Here is a 21,674-nt window from a genome sequence, read left to right as displayed (position 1 = left end):
TAGATTCGTAACATAGATGTTTATAAATATTTAGTTTCATCAATGAATTCATTGGTACAGATTATGCAATTAACAACAAGAATGACTAAAATACTTCTAAACGACCGTATCGACGTAACTCAATGGGCAGCAATGCTTTCCACGATCAGCTAATAGTTGACCACCCTTTTTGAAACACAAGGAGAACTTTGTATTGTTTCCGTGCTCCACTTTTTGAGATAAGGAGTTCCCTGCCAGGCGGTGGGTCTCTTTCTTGGCTGCAGTTGCAGGCCTCTCTTGCATGCACGTTGCTCGTCTTTGAAGGTTCCCGATTGCGCTCGCAGCTCGTCTGCTGCTCGCCAGCACCGACACTTTTCCTCGGTTGCGCCGGTCACGTGCTCTCTCTCCTTCTCCATGCTGTCCTTCGGCGGTGCATGATTGTGCTCGCAGCTCATCCGTTGGTCGCTGTTCCTCACTCTTGTCTTGGTTCTCTGCTGACGCTCGTCGGTGTGTGTGTGGGTCGAACCCTCGGTGCTCTCGCAAGCGCTGACACTTTACCTCTTGGCTACGCTATTCAGGATATTTTCGTTGCTCCGTTCTCTCTCCCTTGGCGGCAGCTGCCAGCTTCGCACAGGCACCCGGTGGTGCCTCTCCCGCTCTTACTTCAGGCTGCTCTGGGTCAGGATCTTTCCACGTGCTATCTCCGGCGGTGCACGTTTGCGCTCGCAGCTCCTCACTTACTCTCAGATTTCATAAATTGTATTCACACACTTCTTAGTTTATCGCAACTCTTATCGCTTAGTACAATACAACTTATCGAAATCCTTGACTCTGCAAACGACTCAAAACATCAGGATGAATTTAGAATACAACTTTCAGTGATACTCTATCGATCAGTGCCGAACTCAGCACCTAGCAACACCTCGCCCCTCTTCTCTGCGAGATACGACACCCATGGTTGATCTCGAGGCAATGCCCTGGAGCCTGCCCCTCGCAGTACTAAGTTGCATGATCTGTGTTCTTTCTTATATGTGAAATTCGCCCACCTCAGCTTGCCTTCTCGCTCTCAGCCTGTGGGAACAGCTGTTTGTTCGGTGTGTGTGTTTGTTCTAATTTTATTGAAGTAATCTAAGTCTCATCAAGGCCTGGTTCCTGTCACCTTCCTCAAGCCATCTCACCATCTGTGGAAACAGATTGCCCCTAAGTCTGTTTTTCTAGTTTTTCAACTTTCTGCAATAATTAATTGAGAAGGAGGGTGTTGTATATGTCGGGTCTTGAAAAATGTATAAAAAATAATAAAAATTAAATGAAGATTGGAAAAATGCGTAATTATCGGAAATTATGCTAGTTTATATAATGATGTTCATATATTATGATAATTAGGGAGGTGATCGTATTTAGTTATGCAAATGTATGCGATTATACTAATGTATTCGGTTATTATAATTAGGCTTAGCATCGTTGTCTAGGGTCGTATTATCAATCGGGACAATACAATTAGTTGTATGAAGTTATCCAAGTGTGATGTAATTATGATAAATTATGCTCGGCTTCATTGTCTAGGGTAGTATTATCAATCGGGACAATACAATTATTCTCGATTTAACATTTGCTGATTATGTCTTAGTGTGTTTATGTCAGGTCTCCAAATTCAAATCTCAACGCAGGATACAGTTCTTATAAATAAGATTATTAAGCATGAACTCAGGAAGGAACCACTCATACACTTGTGTTAAGCAATTTTCATTTCTAAACCAAAACATAACAACTCTAATACGCAAACTCTCATGCTTGGAATTATCCACAGTAAATTTAACCATCAACGATTACGTTGTCAAACTGGGCAACCGAACAATTGATTAATTCCACTGGGTAACGTGAGCATATACGGCGATAGGGAAAGTCCTTAAAACATCCATGCGACGATATTCATACGAAAGGCAATAAAAAGCAAATTATTATATCCCGAAGGCAAAAGTATACGTCAATAGATTAATCGTCAAGAGTATATAATTAACACAATGTCTTGGAACAATGGTGTGCGGCGGTGTGTGTGCCCGCATGCTTATCTTTTGGCAAGGCTTCAATTATTTCGTGGGCAAGATTCAGTAATCAAAATAAAGGTTTAGCACAATATTCTCCCTGTGAGCGTGTAGATTCATAACAAAGGTTTCAAAAGTTTAGTTTACATTGATGAATCTATTGGTAATTATTATGCGATTAAAATTAAACAAAAATTCATATAACGACTAATGTGCTTATAATGACCGTATTCGTATCACTCGATGAGCACCAATGTCCTCACGATCAGCTAATGGTTCATGCACTCCTATAATGAGTCTTTTTATTAATGGCCCAGGTTTGGTTCCTGTGTGTGTGTGGATTGTCCCTTGATAAATTATTTGTATTAAGCAGACGCCGGGCGCTGCGTCGTGAGCTTGTGAGGGTGGGGAGCGGCATACAAACAGCTGCTTGCTCTCTCTCTCGCTCGTATCCGCTGCTGGATGACAAGTCGGCACGACGCTCGCCGTCGGCGGTGCGCGATCATTCCGTCGTTAGATAGCGCGCACAGCTCGTCCGCTTGCAGCTGACACCCTTGCTCGATGGCGCGGCTGGCGCTGTGATGCTGGCTTGGTCGATGTTTGGCGCTTTCTGCCCTTTCTCGAGGATGATTGCTGGAATTCTCGTCAGCTCAACTCGAACTGCAGCGGCTCGTGGGAGCTTGCACTCAGGGCAGAATAGCTTTCGAGTGATACTTCTTCAGTCAGCGCTGAATTCGCACTGGGTAGCACATCGCTACTCAGTGAGCCTCGCCATCCTGGTTGATTGCTGGACCTTCTTCTGTTGCTGGAGTCTTCTTCTGCTGGCAAGCTTCTTCTCTCTCAAGGCTTCTGTGTTGGTGGTTTGTGTGGTCGAGGCCACGGCACTCTCTCTGGCGCTGCTTGTCCGCTGGCACTCACTCTCAAAATTTGTGAATTGTATTCGCACACCTCTTAAACAACTGTGAAAGCTTACTACAATACAACTTGTCGCAATCCTTGACTTTGCGAGTGACTCAACACATCAAGATAAATCTTTTATCTTATATATAAAAGTCTCCATGCGCTCGCGCTTGCGGGGGATGTGGCTCTCGGACAGTGGGGTTTAAGACCGAAATAATTTGCCAGGCGGCACGCCCTAAGCCCCGTGGTGGGAATAGGCTATTCCGTTTTCCCATCCGTAAAATTTAAAGTAGTTTAATTAACACATTTGTGCCGTTTCTATTATTCATTATTTACTTATTGCACGACATTGACCGTACCAAGTAACGCCAATTGCGTGGGGGGGGGGGTGGACCCTACCAAGTGATGCGCGTTTGCTCCAGCTCACGGGGGACATTTTATTTTTCGCGTTTTACAGCCAACACATACACACATCACGCTGCAGATATTTATTCACAGTGGCATGTCCTCTTCGCCTCCCCCCCCCCCAACACGATGCGTCCAGTTTATGCTACAGACTCCGTAGATAATAATATTTTACTGATTACATAGCATTATTCTTGCACGGGCAGGGGATGTTGGGGAGGGGGGGGGTAGCGGCCCAGCCCCTAGCCTGGCAACGTGCCAACTCCGCCGCCAATGTAGGCCAGGACGGGGGCTACGCATGGCACAAGGCCTTAACATGCCTATGGTTAAGTACAAAGTTCCTTGCTTCTTACGCTAACAACTCAAGTCCATTGTTTACTATTGTTAAACACATTACTTGACAAACATTACAATAATAATGTTTGTGTGCGGATAAAAACTCAGCTTCATTGTTCAACATTATGAAACAAGTTCACAGATGTTACAATAATTATGTTTTTGTGAAGATAACAACTCAGGTTCATTGTTTACCATTATGAAACAAGTTGACATGTTACAAAAATTATGTTTGTGTACACAAAACTCTTTTTAGATTTTTGGGTTGCTCAATTTCCCCTTTTTTTGCTGCGCTTTTATAACGCTGCCACAGTCTACTGCCAGTCTGTGATTTCTGCTTATTTCTTAAATGCATTTCTATTGTTTCCATCGCTCACGTCACGCTATTTACTCATACGTAATACTGCGATACTGATAGCTGTGTCATCATCGAGGATTGCTGTGCCCGTCGATGTGTGTGTGTGAGTCCATGTGTGTATCTTTGAGTCCATATGTGTGTGCGTGTAGAGCCATGCGTGTCTTTAACTCCATGTGGGTGTCTTTTTCGAACGGATAACGTCAAAGTGTTTATGTGTGTGTTAGTCCATGTGTGTGTGTGTCAGTCGATCTGTGTGCGTGTACGTCGATGTGTATGTCAGTCCATATGTGTGTGTGTTAGTCCACATGTGTGTGTAAGTCTATACATGTGTGTGTCACTCGATGTGTGTGTGTAAGTCAATGCGTCTGTGTGTGAGTCCATATGTGTGTTAATCCATGTCTGTGTATCTAAAGTAGATATCTGTGTGTCACAGTCCATATGTGTGTGTAGGGCTATGTGTGTGTCAGTCCATGTATGTGTAAGTTCATGTGTGTGTGTCTTAGTCCATATGTGTGTGTGTAAGTACATATGTGTGTTTACGTCAATGTGTGTTTTAGTCCACGTATTGCCGTGTGCGAGTCGGTGTGTGTGTGTGAGTCACTGTATGTGTGTACCTCCATATATGTGTGTACAACTCCATTTGTGTATATCTCAAGTGGATGTCTGTGTGACAGTCCACATGTGTATGTGTGTGTAAGGCAATGTGTGTGTCACTCTATGTATGTGTGTGTGTCGCTGTATGTGTGTACGTCGATATGTGTGTGTAACTCCATGTGTGCGTATCTCAAGTGCATGTCTATGTGTGTGAGTCCATATGTGTGGGTGTGTGTGTCTCAGTCCATGTGCGTGTGTGTTAGTCGCTGTGTGTGCATGCCTCCATGTTAGTCAGTATAACTCCATTTCTTTGCGTGTCTGTAGGTCCATGTGTGCATCTTAGTCCATGCGTGTACTTTATTGACCTGCTCAAGGCCTATGATACCATCAGTAGGCCTGGCCTCTGGGTTGCTCTTTGTGCTTTCCGAGTCCCGAACCCACTCATCACCATCCTTAAGGACCTTCATGATGGTGAGCGGCCCTGCATCTTAACTACGTGGCCGTGAGTCAGAGCCATTCCCTTTACACCTTGGGGTGCAACAGGGATGTCCTCTGACTCCCACATTGGACCACGTAGTTCGTCGAGCCTTCAATGCCTGTACTGGAAGAATTCCCATCTGCTACAGATACAATGGGGAGGCTGATCGATGCCCGGGTGCGGTCAAGGGATGGCTCCCTATTGCTCAACCATGTTATGTATGCCGATGATCTGCTAATGGCTGCTCACTCGGATGAGGAGTTTGAGGTGCTGCTGCTAAACCTGGAGCTTGCCACCAACAGGTGGGGCCTTATCATCAGCCCAACCAAAGCTAAGCACCTGCCTGGCTATTTTGTACCATCGGACACTCCACCCCCACAACTCCCAATTAGTGATGGGGCAGATGTGGAGACAGTGGAGAGTTTCCCTGGGCAGTGTGCTAATGACCGGCTCCGGTTTAACAGCAGAGGTCTCACGCCGAATCAGTCGAGCTGCAGTATCTTTTCATTGGCTGCGTAACGCTGTGTGGAAGCTACCTGGTCTATCACTCCGTACGAAGCTTCAGGTCTTCTCGGCCACGGTCATTCCACCCCATCTCTACGCTTGCGAAACTTGGACCCCCCTAATGGAAGATCTTCGCCGGTTAGAAATATTTAGGCTGGCCTGCCTACGATCTATCCTGGGTTTAACCAGGCTGCTTTATGTGAGGAGCTCACAAATGCTTGAAAGATGTGGACAAAGTCCCATCGGCGACCTCCGGCAGGCAAGGCTGCATTGCCTGAGTCATGTAGCCCACATGGCCAGCCACCGCATGCCTAAACAGCTTTTGTTCCGCCGGATCGAGGGGGCTAAACGGGCGCGGCACGGGCTGGAGAAGACATGGAGTGATGTGCTACAGGAGGACTTGGAGCTGAGTCCACTTGCGGATGACTGGTACCAGACGTGTCAAGATCGGCCACTGTGGAGGAGGTTCCTGAAGGACGCTACTGGCTAGTTGGAGGCAGTCACCTTCCAACAACAACGGAGGGCGGTGGAGTGACGCTCACAACAACGAGCGGAGCGCCGGGTGGCTAAAGCACAGAAAGTTGCCACAGTAGGGGCCACAGGTGGTGCATCAGCCAGTCGTCTCAGTCAGTCGACCTGTGCCCCGTGACCTCTTGCCGGCGGGCGTTCGACACTTCACGTGGCCTCAAGGTGCACATAGCCTGGCACAAGCGTTGTTGTGACGTCACCGCCACTTAGTGGCGAATGGCGGTTGTTGTTGTTCAGTCTATAGATGTATGTGTGAGTCCATTTGTGCGTGTAACTCTATGTGTGTGTATCAATGGATTTGCGTGCGTAACTACATGTGTCTGCCTTTTTCACCCGGGCAACGCCGGGTACTAACCGCTAGTATAGAATAAAACTTTCAGCGATACTCTGTCGGCTCGTGCCGAGCTCAGCTCTTAACAACACATCGCCTCTTCTTTCTGTGAGACACGACACCCATGGTTGATGTCGGTGCCTGCTCCCTTGCAAGACACCCTCGCAAGCCTCCGTCGCAAGACTGCTGCCCCTGCTCCCTCGCAAGACTCCCTCGCAAGCCTCCATCGCAAGACTGCTGCCCCTGTTCCCTTGCGAGACTCCCTCGCACGCCTCCGTTGCGAGATCTGTGTTCGTGCTTAAAAATGTATAATTCCCTCCCCTCTTCCTCTCTTTTCTCACAAAGGACCCGAATTTCCTTTGATGTCGCTTTGCTGTGGGGCTGTGGGGGGTGTGTCCGTGGGTGTTCTGATTCATTAAGCCATCTGTTAAGTCTCCTTCCCCAAGCCATCTTTTCATCCGTGTGTAGTGGTGTTAACTACTCGTTGTTCGCAAACTGTGATCGTAAACAAGGTTCTCCCGCTCAATCAAACGGTCAGGGTCAAATGGGGTGAGGTAGGATCCAAACGCCAGATTGGGAAGGACCAATTGGAGGGTTACACAAGGTGGCCGGGGATTGGACAACCCGGCCACGAACAGGTATAAAAGCCAGAGCGCTGAGAGCTCTTGGCCCGTTCTGCTACACGAAGACCCAAGTCGGCCGAAGATAAATAGGACCCTGGACCAAGCCTTCCAGCCCTTCTCAGGGCTGGGGCTCAGAGTAACCAGTGGTCAGGGGAGATAGGTCCTGGATAGGACCCTGAATTCCCAGCCTTCCCGTCCTTGTGAGGGCGAAGGTCCTGAGCGACCAGAGGTCGGGGACCCGCTGGGCCAGCGGCGGGTCAGTGTGCCTCCCCTAGGTCCAAGCCGGAGGACGCTAGGCTAGCGGGGAGATTAGATAGACAGCAGGTCCGGAGGCTGGTCCTCCTTAGAATAGGACCTAAGCGTGAGTGTGGAGCTGTACAAGGTCCGGAGGCTGTATCTCCTCAGGGTAACGGGTGAGGGGACCATATACCCCTTTTTATGATAAGGACTGTGTAATAAGACAATAAACAGTGTGTGCCATAAGAAGTTATATGTCCGTCCTTTACAACACTACAACTGGAGTTAGAAGATGGAAACAGACGAACGAACCGCACGCGAAGTCCGGACGACGCAAGCTCCAACTCGCCCGTGGGTGCTGAGGGCGGCGCTGAAGACGCCGGCGTGCCGACAGCTGCCCCACCACCAGCGGTGCAGCCGATCGCCGCGAGCGGCGGCATCCAGGCTGCTCACGCCCGTCTCGCCCAGCTGCTGCATGCTGCAGCGGCCATCCTGGAGGAAATTATCTTGGGGGCTGCGGGCGGAGCGGAGCGGCCGACGGCAGACATTCCCGCCATCACAAACCCGGAACAGGTCGATTCTCCCGCCGATGGGTCACGTGGTTCCGCCGGAAACGGAAGCCACGTGCATGCTGGGAACTCCGGTGGCCAATCACGGCACACCGCATCATCACAGCGCGACGCTGCCTCTGCGAGACACTCCAGCAACGCCACGTCATCACGGCTGCGACGCCGTACAGTAAATGTCGTGGATCAAGCGATCGCCGCGTTCGGGACCGAGTCCGACCTAGATGAAGAGGACGACATGGCTGCTCTACAGCAACGTCTGCCCGTCTTCCGTGAATTCTCGTCCACAGGGGGCGATTGGGGGGCATTTGAGTGTCGCTTCCTCAGCCACCAGGAGATGGTGGGCTGGTCAGATGCACAGGCACTACGTGCACTACCAGCCACCTTGGACGACGACTCTCTCGCTGCGCTCATTTCCATTCCCAAGCGACAAAGAGCGACACTACAAGTGGCACTTCGGCGGCTGTCCGATGTCTACGGACCTCCTTCCACCACACGCCACCAGTTTTACGAGAGACGGTGCAAGCCAAGAGAATCGCCATTGGCGTTCCGCACCGCGCTACTCGCCATGTCAAGAGCGGCTTATCCCCGCATGGACGATGAAGCCATAGACAATCTTGTCCTACAGAAGCTGGTGGAGATGGCGCGGGGACTGCGCCTTGTCATCCAAGCCGTGGATGATGAAGACATGTGCTCATTGTGAGCTGCCCGGAGCATCCATGCTCACTTGATGCTCGACCAGGACGAGCCCATCACCGCATCGGCTACGACATCAGGGCCTGCCAGCAGGGACGACGATCGCTCTTCAGATCGGGTCTTCTCAACGTCCAGGGCGACAGGCCGGCGATCACCGGATCGCACCAGATGCCACGACGACCAGGAGCGGGGACGGGCCTTCCCCCACAGCGACGTGACGTGTTTCAACTGTGGCCGCTGAGGCCACATCTCTTCCGACTGCCGTGCACCTCGTCGGCGCTCCTTCGGATCCCAAGACCGGGACCACAGGGCACCCAGCGCACAGCGGCATAAACAGGCGAGTCGCGGCACCCCTCACACTCGGCCCTCACTCACACCTTACACACCACAACGCACCGTTGACTTCGCTCGGGTGACTTCACGGCCAATTCGACCTGGGCAGTGGTCGGAGCTGGCCCATAGAGTGGTCGCAGCGACAGCGGGTTCCTCGGTGGTTTTTGGTTCAATCGAGGGTGTAGAGTTTCGTGTGCTCATCGATACCGGTGCATCTGCCACTATCATTTCCGATTTGATTTATAACATACTGCCAGTGCAATGTCGACCATTGCAAAAGGTCTCTGTTCCGTGTTTTGCCGCAAATGGAAGTTCTCTGGGAATTATCGGGCAAATTCGGGCGCAAATTGCAATTGGTGATATTAAATTGGCCGGTCCTGTTTTGGTCTCTTCTTCCCTCGCGGTGCCATGCCTCCTGGGAACTGATTTTCTTGCCAAAATGCCCATTAAAATACTCATCGACCAGGGATGTATTGAACTCCCGTCGGGCCGCTGGATGGCATTTTTACCCGCAGCCACGTATTCACAGACGGAAAATGCCTCCATGCAGGCTTTTACGGCTTGCGCTGTACGCATTCTGCCAGGGGCACAAATGCTTGTACCCTTGCGGTTACAAAAACCGCTCGCTCCCACCGCCTCGGTAAATGGCATTCTGTTGGGGCCCTCCAACACAGCAGTTAAGAGCCTATCATTGGTGGCCGCACAGACTCTCGTAGCAGGCGACAGGGAGCCATTTTTACAATTTTTAAATGTTGGTCTGTCCGAAACCGTCATTCCACAGGGGACAGTGCTCGCTCATGTGACAGTGGCGCCTCTGGGGACCGAGGTTGTTGGACAAGTATCTGACAGTCGGCAGCCTCGCCCTCCTCCTAAGTTAGACGACGCCCTCTGCGCGGATGCCGGCGATTTATCCGGTTCACAGCAGATTAAATTGCGGGCTCTTTTGCGGGAATTCTCGGATGTGTTCAGCAAATCACAATTTGATATTGGCTGCACCAAGCTGCTGCATCACCACATTGATACTGGTGACGCTGCCCCTATCCGCCAAAACCCGTTTCGGCTCAGCCCGGCGGAGAAACACCATGTGAAATGGGCAGTTGACGACATGCTGGCGGCTGATATAATTTCTCCTTCAACCAGTCCCTGGGGTGCTCCGATAGTGCTGGTCAAAAACACGATGGCAGTATATTTCGATTTAAAGCTTTCGTGACTGCAGGGATTCATCTTCTTGGTTCTTTCGGTAAAGTCACGTAGAAGGGAAGTAATAAAATAATAAAAATAAAACATAATAAAATAAAATTATTCTCATGACGTTTCGGCCACAACGCAAGCAGCCGTCTTCAGGTGAAGAATGAGACACTGCCAAGCTAGGAGCTTATATATAAGCTGGGTTGGAGGTGGAAGAAGAGCACCTTAACAAAAAGAATGTGCATATCAAGAGGAAATTAGCATATTCATGGGAAATGCGTAGGAGGTGGGCGGGGGGGTTTCAAAGTCATATTATGCCTATGCATTATGCAGGATCAGCAGCACCAAAGGGAGGGTGCAGGGAGTAGCATTAACAAAGGAAAGGAATGTTAATAGTATGTAGCTGCAGTTACTAACCAACCACGTAGAAAACTAAAGTATAAACTACATAAAAAACTAAAGTATAAACTGCATAGCATCATCAGTATACTTACTATACCCTAAAATAAGCTGAGTTACTAACAGTAAGTAATACATTACAATTCTACGTCGTAAAAATTATATAATATGCTTCCATCTAAACTTTATTCTCTTACATCACACGAGTATACACCGTACTATATACTGCCATAGACAAACCCAACATTAAATTATATACTGTATTGCTATAAACCACCCTATACCTTATACATTTTAATATAACACTATGTATTATTCTACCCACCCTAATGTGTATCATACTGCTATATGTTTACTATACAATTACGATACCATATATTACTTTTTACATTGTATTAAGCATATAAATGTTATACTATTTGTTATTATACACTGTACCATTGACCGTCGTGTCAATGGGTGAGTCGTGGGGCGAAACTTGCAGCGGAGCAAAGAATCCATTCCCTGCGGAGAATACAATGCCAGTGAGTGGAACGCGGTTTGAAAGTCACCGTAAACGTGAACACAATCAGTTAAGATCCGAAATGGTTTATTACGTCCTTCCAATGATTGCTAAGCCAGAATAAAATTTCCGTGGCTGACGCCTATCCTCTTCCATGTATGGATGAGTTATTGGATGCTCTGGCAGGAGCACGTTATTTTTCCACGTTAGACCTTCTGTCGGGGTTTTGGCAACTTCCCCTCGACGAAGCGTCAAAACAAAAGACTGCTTTTCGGACACCACAGGGCCTTTTCGAGTTTAATAGATTGCCCATGGGTCTCCACTCGGCCCCAGCGATGTTTCAGAGGCTCATGGAGCTGGTCCTCGCTGGGCTCCAGTGGCACTCATGTCTAATCTATCTTGACGACGTTATCGTCTTTGGCCGCACGTTCAACGAACACATTGAACGGTTGCGCGCTGTTTTCGAAAAGATGCGAGCTGCTAACCTGAAATTCAAACTGCATAAGTGCCACCTTCTGCGTGAGTCTGTGTGCTATCTGGGCCACATAGTCAGTCGCTCGGGAATTTCCACAGACCCTGAAAAGACAAAATGTGTCAGCCAATGGCCTACCCCCACCTCTGCGGGGGATGTTCGCAGCTTTATCGGATTTGCGTCGTATTACCGACGGATTGTGGCTGGTTTCGCTACAATCACCAAGCCACTGCATGCTTTTACGGTGAAAGGGGTCAAATTTAATTGGGGAGACGCTGAACAGGCCGCATTTGACTCCTTGCGGAACGCTCTCGTAGCAGCACCGCCCTTAGTTTACCCCGATTTTGCGAAACCATTTATTCTGGACACTGATGCCAGTAACACCGGAATCGGCGTGGTACTATCCCAAACCATAAATGGCGTTGAGAGGGTCGTTGCCTATGGAAGCAGGGTCGTGTCCCCTGCAGAGCAACGCTATTACGTGACCCGACGTGAGTTGCTGGCCATTGTTTATTTCATACAGCAATACAGGCCATACCTGTACGGTCAACGGTTTACCGTTCGCTCCGATCACTCTGCGTTCCAATACGCTTTGCGCGTTGACCAACCGTCTGGCCAGCTCTCCCGATGGCTCGAAGTCCTCCAGGATTACAATTTTATGGTTATTTACCACAAGGGTACACAGCACAATAATGCCGACGCGCTATCTCGTCTTCCGCCAGAATAAAAATGCGCGTGCTTTACGGGTTCTGGCCGCTGCAAGCCGCCAATGGTACAGCCGGTTGCACCTCCTGAAACATTTTCTGCCGCATTTCCCTCCGATTCTGTGCTGGAGGCGGACCACGAAAGTCCGCCAGCGAGTGACGACTTGCTGGGGATAACGCTGGACGAATGGGGTCGGCACCAAATGAACGACGCGTCATTGTTGCCTCTGCGTTGTTGCGCATGTGATACGACCTCACGTTTGGGTAAATTGAACTCTTTTGCTATACGGCGCGGTCTGCTCATGCATTGGGATGCTGATTCCTGCCAGTACAAAATTGTGGTGCCTTCGGCTATGCGGTGTACGGCCGTGTGCGTGGCACATGAGCGATTGTCGCACCTGGGTGTGCACAAAACCATGGGTTTGCTAAGATTGCAATTTTACTGGCCGGGCATGCTTCGCGACGTGACTGATATTTTAATGGGCTGCACCCAATGTGTGCAACGAAGCCGCCAGCGAAGCCGGCATGCCCACCACTGCAGCCCATCTCGGTATCCCGTGTGAACGAGCTGATTGCTCTTGACATTTTGGGGCCTTTCCCTACAACGCCTCGTGGTAACAAGTACCTTCTGGTTGGAGTTGAGTATTTTACACGGTGGCCTATGGCCTGGGCCCTCCCCAACCAGTCGGCAGCAGCTGTCGTGGACACCTTTGTTCAACAGATGGCATGGTGGAGCGGCTGCATAGAACCCTCACCTCTATGCTGTGCCATCAGGTTGATGAATCCCACGTAGACTGGGACTTGCAGATCCCAGGGGTCCTCGCTGCTTACCACATGGCGCCACATGCAGCGACGGGGTTCTCCCCGTTTTTCCTAATGTATGGCAGGGAGGCCATTCCCCCACTGACGTTCGGCTTGGGATAGAGCAGCTTCCACGGTCATCGAAGCTCGCTGATCATTTACGCTTCAATCTCCGGAAGCTGTCTGAGGCACGTGATGCGGCGATTGAAAATTCCGCCTCCCGCTAGCGGGCCAATTCGAGGTTGCAAGCCCCTCGCACGTCCATGCATCGGTGGGCACCAAGTGATAGGGCATGGCACATTTCCCCCAGGTACCGGTGTCCACATCGGCAAAGCTCCTTAAACCATGGCGGGGTCCGGTTGGAGTCGTCGAGATTGTACGACCACAATGTATTAAAATCCGTTGGGGACGGCGTCGCTGGTTTGTGCACCCTTCTCGCCTGAAGCCATTTGTTGCTCCGCGTGGCTCTGCGTCAAACTCACAACACGAGGGCCGAGCGTGTGATGTGTCCGACGACCCGGATGTCGCCCCATTGGTACCTAATCCACGGCGCAGACGTGTCATTTCTTCCGCAGATGATGCGGGACTGATGGAGTCGTGCGAGCCGCGTTCTGCCGCTGGGAACTGGGGGGCGCCACGAGTCTCCGCAGAGAGGCCTCAGGACCCACCCAAAATTTTATCAGGCTGCCTGACCTGCCCGACATTTTTGCCAGGCTGCCTCACCCGCCTGCGCCTAGAGTCTCCGCAGAGAGACCTCCTGACCCACCCAACATGTTTGCCAGGCTGCTTGACCTGTCTGCACCAAGAGGCTCCGCAGAGAGGCCTCCTGACCCACCCAACATGTTTGCCAGGCTGCCTGACCCGTCTGCACCAAGAGGCTCCGCAGAGATGCCTCCTGACCCACCCAACATGTTTGCCAGGCTGCCTGACCCGTCTGCACCAAGAGTCTCCGCAGAGAGGCCCCCTGTCCCTACCGACATTTTTGCCAGGCTGCCTAACCAGCCTGCAACCCGGATGAGGACACCCATCCCCTACGATGGGGCCGCGAAATATACGCGGGCTAAATCGCGTCGGTTTTCATGATTGACCATCGTTTTTTTCTGTAGCGGAACACTGCATGGGTTGTTGCGTCGCGAATGTCGTTATTGGTGATTTTCTCTCACCGTGTACATATGTTGTGTTATTGGGGGGGGGGTATTTATATTGGGTGTTCTTGTGGTTCTTGTTGTTTTTTTAGCACACACATCGATTCATTGATGGGGGTTTTTTTCTTTGTAACAGCCGGGACGGCTGAGGCTTCCGAAGGGGGGGGGGGGGGGGGGGGTGGGGGTGATGTAGTGGTGTTAACTACTCGCTGTTCGCAAACTGTGAGAGAGCGGATCGTAATCAAGGTTCTCCCGCTCAATCAAACGGTCAGGGTCAAATGGGGTGAGGTAGGATCAAAACGCCAGATTGGGAAGGACCAATCGGAGGGTTCCACAAGGTGGCCGGGGATTGGACAACCCAGCCATGAACAGGTATAAAAGCCAGAGCGCTGAGAGCTCTTGGCCAGTTCTGCTACACGAAGACCCAAGTCGGCCGAAGATAGATAGGACCCTGGACCAAGCCTTCCAGCCCTTGTCAGGCCTGGGGCTCAGAGTAACCAGTGGTCAGGGGAGATAGGTCCTGGATAGGACCCTGGCTCCCAGCCTTCCCGCCCTTGTGAGGGCGAAGGTCCTGAGCGACCAGAGGTCGGGGACCCGCCGGGCCAGCGGCGGGTCAGTGTGCCTTCCCTAGGTCCAAGCCGGAGGACGCTAGGCTAGCGGGGAGATTAGATAAACAGCAGATCCGGAGGCTGGTCCTCCTTAGAATAGGAGCTAAGCGTGAGTGTGGAGCTGTACAAGGTCCGGAGGCTGTATTTCCTCAGGGTAACGGGTGAGGGGACCATATACCCCTTTGTGTGATAAGGACTGTGTAATAAGACAATAAACAGTGTGTGCCATAAGAAGTTATAAGTCCATCCTTTACAACACTACACGTGGAAAACAGATGCCCAACTGCAATAAAACCCTCTGTGAGAGCCACTTCCTTTGCCCCGAGTTTATTATTTAATGGCATTTTACGACCGCCAGATGCTTGGTGCTTGTGAGGGGTAGCGAGGTTAAATGTTTTGGTTTTATTATTTATTATTTTAAAATATATATATATTGGCCGAAATATTCTTAATATGAATTTCGGGAAAAGGCCCATATATACAACATTCCGCCCTTTTAAAAATGATCAGTGGTCAATTTGGCCACGGGTTATTTCTAAACAAAATAAATGCCTTTTTCAATTACGAACTCTCAATTGTCAAGTTTTGGCTGCTATTTTCCTTACAATGCGTGCGTGCGTATCACAAACTTAGCATGGTTACATTTGAAATAAGAAAGAAAAACATCAAGGCAACATGTTATCCCTCATAGCTACTGTGATTTTTGTTTTAGTTCCTGGGAAACGCTAGGTAGCGGTTTCGAACATAATTGTGCGTTGTCTTTCTCATGTTACCTCCTTGCCACAGTTTTACCAAGTTATGAGTGTCTGTTTTGCTACTTTTGATTAAGGGTTTTGATTTCCACACAATGTCTTTCAGACTTGATTCGTTTATGGCATTTTCATGATTATTAACAATATTCTCATGGCCCGATATTTTAGAGCAACCATTTACCCTTTTACGCAACATCACAACATTATCATCCTGGTTCATCGTTTTTATGGCTTTTGTCAATTTATCACGAATTGCTTGTTTGTTTTTGTAGTTTCTCATGTCACTCTTTTTCGCTGTGGGACTGTGTGGCGTGAAGTTGGGTTGTACATAACCAGAATTCGCACACGCCACTAGTTTCTGTGCTCGATTGTCAGTGGCAATTGCCCTCCCCGCGACAACATGCACATTTGTTGACTCATTGAGTCGATTCGATTCCATGCCCCGTTGTGTCTCCCTTTTTGTGCTTGTGAGTGTGCTGGGTTTCAACACAATTTCTGATACGTCATGGATCTTCATCTCCTCCATTTCAGCACTCCGATCTACATCCATCCTCAATGTGCCAATGCACAATTTTTCATTCAAAGGCTGACGCCCGCATTCCTCAGGGAGTGTCTCTGTGGCACATTCCCCTGCACCCTCCGGAGTACAATCGCGCAATTTTGCGACACACTGGGCGGCTTTTCCCATTACCTGGCGATCCGTTTTTTTCCTCCTCCCTGCGGTTTGTTATCATCTGTCCGATCACACCTCAATGCAGTTATGTTTTTACGTTCGATAGGTGTGTCAATTACGGGAGCAATGCTTGCGTTTTCTACAACATTATCAGAATTGGTACTCGATGCATTTAGAGTTTCCCAATTATTATTACTCTTTTGGTGTGCCTTTCCACTAGCAGCCTGCTTGTGTTTTCCACGGGGCTGTGATCTTGCTTTAATTCAGCGGGTAGTGCGCTCACTGGCAGCTCATTCTCAATTAATGTGGGTGATTCATCACGTGTTTGTGCCGCATTTTGTATCTCAGTTAAGCCCATTTGTTTTTCCTTATTTCTTGTTTCTCTACTCGGAAATGGGCAGATTGTGTTTGACCTTCCGTGTGCCGTCGCATTGGGTACTGATATGATTTTGCTCTTGACCTCCACATCCTGCGATTCTCGTAAATACTTGGCTTTGTGGTCGCCTCCAATTTGTGTGCTACCCTCTCGCTGGATTGTTATCTGGCCATCTGTGCGTGGGTGCTTGCTCCTCTCTGCATTGTGGGGCTCGGTGCATTGAATGCCTCACGTGATTTTATTTCCCTCTGAAAGGCTGGGTTCATTATCCCTCTCCCTGTGTGTTGGATCCGAATTATGACTCCTAGTTTTATGTAGCATTGTCATGTAAGCCCTATTCTCTATGCGGTGTAAGGAGGCTGTCTCTGGGTCCAAAACAATTCCCACAATTTCTGTAATCTCTGGACTCACGGATTAAAAAAACATAATTTTTAACATTTTGTCACCTTCGTGATACTGATCCACATCGCCTGCGTAGTACGCTATTTTAAATCGTAAGAGCTAATCTCGTGGCTCCTCGTCTAAGCACTGGGTCATCGATTTGACAGCATTAAACCCCTCAGACAGTGTTGAATATTCTCCAAACTTCCGAATCATTGCCAGGCTCAGTTGTTTGAAATCATTCCTAACCTTGTATGGTAGCGACCCATGGTATAGAATGTTCATGAAAACTTCTCTTCAGCAAACTTGCTTTCTCATCCCTTCTCTTCAGACCTCTGATCATTGCCTCCGCTTCTTCTGTTGCGATGTGAGTGTGTATATCTCTGTTCCTATTGTGTGGATCAAAATATGGAATTCTGACGAGAGCTTTGTCCATCAATTTCAGAGTCTTACCACTGAATGAGTATTCGGAAAGTTGGTCGTCGTCAGAGGAGACAGCGTCAGATGAACTATCACTCCAATTGTGACGCTGCTTAAAATAACTTCTGTAGTGTATTTTTGCGCCTATAATGTGTGTCAACTTTGCTTGGTGATTCCTGCCTGTCTCGTGGCTTGTGTTCCTTAGGTTTTCTATGTTAGTCTCGTGATCCTTGCTCATGTGTTGGTGTGTGCCGTCCCTTCGGCCTGTGCTTATGTGGTGAGTGTTTTTGAGCTCGGCTTTCCTGTCGCACACTGTGTGTATGGTGTCTGCTAGGTGTGGCGCTTCCGTTCCGAGGCCCTTATTTGATGCTTGATTTATATTTGTCTCGTGCCTCGTGCCTGTCGTGATGTCTGTGTCTGTCAACTGTGTTGCGGATTGTTTTGTGTTGGTGGTTTTTTTAACACGTAGGTTTTCGCCACCAATATTATTCATAATCACCGTTTTTGGGTTTAAATCATGTTATTTATAAATGTGTCGTAACCCTCCACCACCATTCTGGCGAATTGCCCGATGATGCTGGATGCAATTACCAGCGAAACGTCGTACTCAAATTGTAAATATTGTGGTTTCACGCTTCAACACACCGGTGGGCTAAAGCAGTGAACTATTTGTCTTTTGTCAACGTGACACTTTTTTACTGATTGGCCGTGTCGGGTGGTGGAGAGTTACGACACATTTATAAATAACGCGATCTAAACCCAAAAACGGTGATTATGAATTGGTGATTTTTGCGTAGCATGCGTCTCTCTGGAGGGCTGTCCCTGATATCTGTGCTGTGTTGGTCGTGTTTGAGTGGTGTGCGTCTTTCTAGTGAGCTGTCTCTGCTGTCGTGCTCGTGTTGCCAAGTTTCCGCAACTTTGAAGATGTTGTCTCCTTCTGACTTCGGGGTGGTCAGTCCCACTTGTTGCCTGCTGCATCTGTATTTCTCCATCCCTTCTCTCGAGTTGCGAGGGGGTTTCTTTGTCAAAGTTATTTTGATTGATAACCATACTTTTTGTGTAGTCTGTTCCTGTACTACGGTCACATGCCCAAGAATGTGGTGCACTGCTACCTTCGTATTTGTTCTGTTAATCAAGGTCTGTGAGTTTCGCTGGTGACACTAGCAACGATTCCTTCTCCCTTACAAGGGTGTGAGGACATATTACCTCGTCTATCAGAGACAGTTTCTCGCCCGTTTCCTTTTCGAATTTTTCCTCATTCCACAATCTCTGTCTGCCTGTATGAGAAGGTATGAATCCTGTCCTGCTTTTTTTGCAGTTTTTACATCGTGTTCGCCTTCGTCACATTTTATCCAGTCCTTAAGTAGTTCCTCTCAATGTGTCTCAATGTCATCGATACAGCTCCCCTCCCATGTGTCTCTCTGCCTTGTCTGCTCTGTAGCAAACCGGCCTGTACGTTTTAATACGAGTTCCCAATATTCCGCAATCCATTCAAAAATTCCTCTTAATCCTAGCATGTCATGTGTGGCATAAGCTACTCTGGTATTCCACTTCAGAGTGCATATAAAAACAATTGTATCACAGAATGCAGTCATTTCGACTCGAGCTACTCTGGTATTCCGCCTCAGAGTGCGTATATAACTTTCTTATCACAGGATGCAGTCAGTTCGACTCGAGAAAATCATCTTAATCCAACTGTCTTTATTCTAACCTGCTACTCTGGAATTTCGCCTTAGAGTGCGTTTTTTTGTTTTGTTTTATGCCCGTTTACAATCACAAGGCAATGTTATATCACAATACTCTGGTTAACACAACAGTGATGCATTCCTTAATTCATGCATAAACTGTCTGTGAGAGATGCCGGACGAGCCAACCCCATTATGTTGCATATGTCGGGTCCTGTAAATATTTATAAAAATAATAAAATTTAAATGAAGATTGGAAAAATGCGTAAGTAGCGAAAATGACGCTAATTTATGTAAAATATATTCATATGCATTGATGCGAATGTATGTGATTATGCAAATGTCAGGAGTTATGATAATTACGCTTAGCTTCTTTTTCTAGGGTCGTATTATCAATCGGGATAATACAATTATTCTCACTTTAACATTTACTGATTATTTCTTAGTGTGTTTATGTCAGGTCTCCAAATTCATATCTCAACGCAGGATACAGTTTTTAGAAATAAGATTATTATGCATGAACGCAGGAAGGAAGCACTCAGATTCTTCTGTGTTAAGCAATTTTAATTCTAAACAAAAACGTAACACTCTAATATGCGAATTCTCATGCTTGGAATTATCCACAGTACCACCGGGGAAGTTTCCCTCATTGTTATCCGTACATTTAACCATCAACGATTACGTTGTCAAACTGGACAACCGAACAATTGATTAATTCCACCGGGTAACGCGAGCATATACGGCGATAGGGAAAGTCCTTAAAACATGCACGCGACGATATTCATACGAAAGGCAATAAAAAGAAAATTATTATATCCCGAAGGCAAAGCCTGGGGTTGTCATTCAGACTCTGTCTTCTCGACAGACCTGTTCTTCACCTGAGGACGGCTGCTTGCATTGTGGCCGAAACGTCGTGAGAATTATTTTATTATGTTTTATTATTATTTTATTATTTCCATTCTACGTGACTTTACCGAAATAACCAAGGAGATGAATCCCTGCAGTCACGAAAGCTTTAAATCGAAATTTAACCGCCACTATGGGGTGGGATTCCACAAAACTTTAAGATCCTTCAACAAGCTCCGGGATAAGAAGGCTCAGCTAATCGAGTCTCTCACCTTTCTGAAGAGATGCCGCGACTCTAAGGTAATACCAATCGCATTTACACTAACTTCTGCTGCTGTAACTTCTTCTAATGCTAAACGAATTCTGTCTAGAACTAGCTTAGCTCTTATCTCAGAGAAAATCAGACTTACGATCACCGAACTAGATCAGTTAGATAAGACACTCTACAAATCACACTTATCGTTGACTGCAACAATGTCCACATCGGATTGGGAACATGTAGACAAAATGACTGCCTCTTCAGCTGCCGCTATGTCGACCAAATGTAAGGACAACTTGATTTCCAAATTCAACCGCCTCTCAAACAAGAGACCGGACCCACACACTGAAAAGCTAGACGTTAACAAAGTTGTAATTAATCGCAGTAACAGTTCGATTTCTGATGGTCTGAAATCCGTTTTAGCCAAAGGACTAAACTTTGCAGTCACACGTAGACACATACCAGTTAATGATATCATTGCCCGAGTAGATGTGGCTCTCAAGGGCCTGAGTCACATCGCTGCAGACGTAGCAAGATCTGAAATCGCTGCAACCCTCAACGCTAAGATGCCAGCTAGTAACATCAGCAAAGATGAGCGTTTTGAATTAGTTCAATTAAAAAAGAGGGATGACATTGTCATCCTCTCAGCCGACAAACGCAATGCCACTGTCATCATGGACAAAATAGAATACAACAACAAATTCAAGAACTACTCAACGATGGCAGCTATACAAAAATAAAAAGAGACCCCACCAATAGCCTCGTCATTATAACCAACAAAATCATTTCTGTTTCAACCGCATTAATTGATCAAACCAAACAGTTCTCGTTGAAACCTTCTGCAGCCAGGCCACCAAGATTATATGGCTTGCCAAAGATACATAAAGAAGATACACCTCTTCGTCGCATTGTCTCGACTATCAACTCCCCCACCTACAAACTGGCTCGTTTTTTGTCTGAAATCCTGCGGCCTTTCACTGGAAAAACCACCTCTGCGGTACTAAACTCTACTGACCTGGTATCGACAATCAAGGGAATTTCCCTGTCCCCAGACGACCTGCTTGTCAGTTTTGATGTGGTTTCCTTATTCACCAAAGTTCCTGTACCTGACACCATCGCAATCATTGAAGACTTGGTTAATCAAGGACTGAATACGGGGGTACCCCCTCTGGTGAGACACTGCTTAACCAATACATACTTCACCTGGAATGGAACTTTCTACAAACAAACTGAGGGCACCCCAATGGGCTCCCCCCTATCTCCGGTTATAGCCAACGTTTTCATGGAGAAATTTGAGACTGACGCCATCCAGACTGCCACTCTACGCCCGACCTTATGGAAGAGGTACGTAGATGACACTTTTGTCATCTGGCCACATGGCCGGCCTGCTCTAGACCAATTCCTTGACCACTTCAATTCCATACACCCAGCCATCAGATTCACCATGGAAGTCGAAAAAGATGGCAAGCTACCCTTTATGGATGTTGTGCAGAATCACGAACATCATTGCTTTCGTCGAGTGCCAAGGAAAAATAGGAAGGTTTTTTTGTGGA

The sequence above is a fragment of the Lampetra fluviatilis genome, chromosome 6 (assembly GCF_964198595.1).
Source record: "Lampetra fluviatilis chromosome 6, kcLamFluv1.1, whole genome shotgun sequence".
Classification (NCBI taxonomy): domain Eukaryota; kingdom Metazoa; phylum Chordata; class Hyperoartia; order Petromyzontiformes; family Petromyzontidae; genus Lampetra; species Lampetra fluviatilis.
Note: the sequence above shows the minus strand (reverse complement) of the source record.